This window comes from Branchiostoma belcheri, unplaced genomic scaffold (assembly GCF_001625305.1).
Source record: "Branchiostoma belcheri isolate BF01 breed outbred unplaced genomic scaffold, Haploidv18h27 scaffold47, whole genome shotgun sequence".
In the NCBI taxonomy this organism is placed as follows: domain Eukaryota; kingdom Metazoa; phylum Chordata; class Leptocardii; order Amphioxiformes; family Branchiostomatidae; genus Branchiostoma; species Branchiostoma belcheri.
The window spans coordinates 210,275-211,630 of NW_017804098.1; the positions used below are offsets into that span (position 1 = coordinate 210,275).

Consider the following 1,356-nt stretch of genomic DNA (forward strand, 5'->3'; position numbering starts at 1 on the left):
AAAGACACAGGAAAGTGCAGAGAAGAATGTGACAATGTGAGGTGAGAGTTTCTTACCTTGTGGTCAAAGCCGCTCATCAAGACAGATGACCTGGCCAGCTCACACATGTCACAGGTGCTGAACTTCCACACCTGCGCAGCAATGCTGTACTCCTCCATTAGAGCTTCCTGGAGAAAAGGAGTCAAGTCAACACTCAGTACAAATATACTCAACATTGATTACAAAATTCATCTCCTCAGAAGGCAAAGTGACGGTCAGTCCCACCTTTGTGAAGTGGAACTGCAGGGGGTCATCAGTAGACAGGGAGATGACCAGGCCCCTGGCGTGATAGTCCGGCAGTGGGTTGCGGTGATAGTCCAGGAACAGGTGGTTGTTACTGAGTGGTGACATGGCAATGCCGATCTGGGCCAGATAGTACAGGTACTGTAGGACTGGAACCTGCAATCAAACAACAGTGTGGTGTGAGCATATGGCAATATTTTCCATTTCTTCATGTGTGCCAGAAATGTTTCAAAAGTTGTCACATTATTGTCACCATCATACTTAATTCTTTTTTCTATTACAATTCGCTTGGAAATGTCTATGATTGCCAACTATGCAAGAGCATGAGATAATCTGAGGTTCCATCAATACTGCCACACACCTTTCTGAGTAGCAGGCCATGTGAGATGTTCTCTGCCACCATGAAGGCAGACACCAGATGATGCACAGGCCCCGCCTCTCCACAATGTGGCCGCAGCACAAATATGTTCATACCCCGCTCCCTAGGCACAACACAAAAGGAACAAGGTTGCGATCAAATTCTCAAGACTGTTTCTTGCTATTAAATCTTCAGACCTTCTTTTTTTTTAGACTAGACTTGTACTATAAGCTTTTCCTTTCAGCTTCAAACAATTACGAATGAAAAGGATTCTCAAACACTTGTGAAAGTGATCTCGGTCCAGTTTTAGCAAACTGAACAGCTAATCTCCTACTGGTTGTGACAAAGAAGGCAGACACTATGTACAGTATTTACAGGTTCATTGTACCAGGGAAATTCCCCTAGCTCATTTTCGACAAGCACAATGAACAGTGGACCACAGTTAAACGTCCCATCCTAGGGACTGCAACCCTTTCCAGTAGCGTGCATGTCAGGTGAGCGACAACAGCCAGGATTCAAACTCCCAACCTCTTGGTCCAGCTAGAGGCAGGGTCGCTAATCACTGGACTAGACATGCTACTACTGACAGGAGAGAGAAAAGAGAATGTTACCTCCGTAGGTGGTTGAGGATGACCATGTTGGCGTACATGTAGTAGAGGTAGTAAGAATACGGCGGGTTCTCCTCATCAGTCCACTCTGCAGGCAGGGGACTGTCC

The 1,356-nt window shown here is 46.1% G+C and overlaps 1 protein-coding gene across 1 annotated transcript in view; it reads right to left on the bottom strand.

Annotated features, from left to right (window-relative positions):
* Window positions 1-1,356, bottom strand: part of LOC109479223 (AMP deaminase 2-like) — a 21,655-nt gene that overhangs the window by 6,366 nt on the left and 13,933 nt on the right.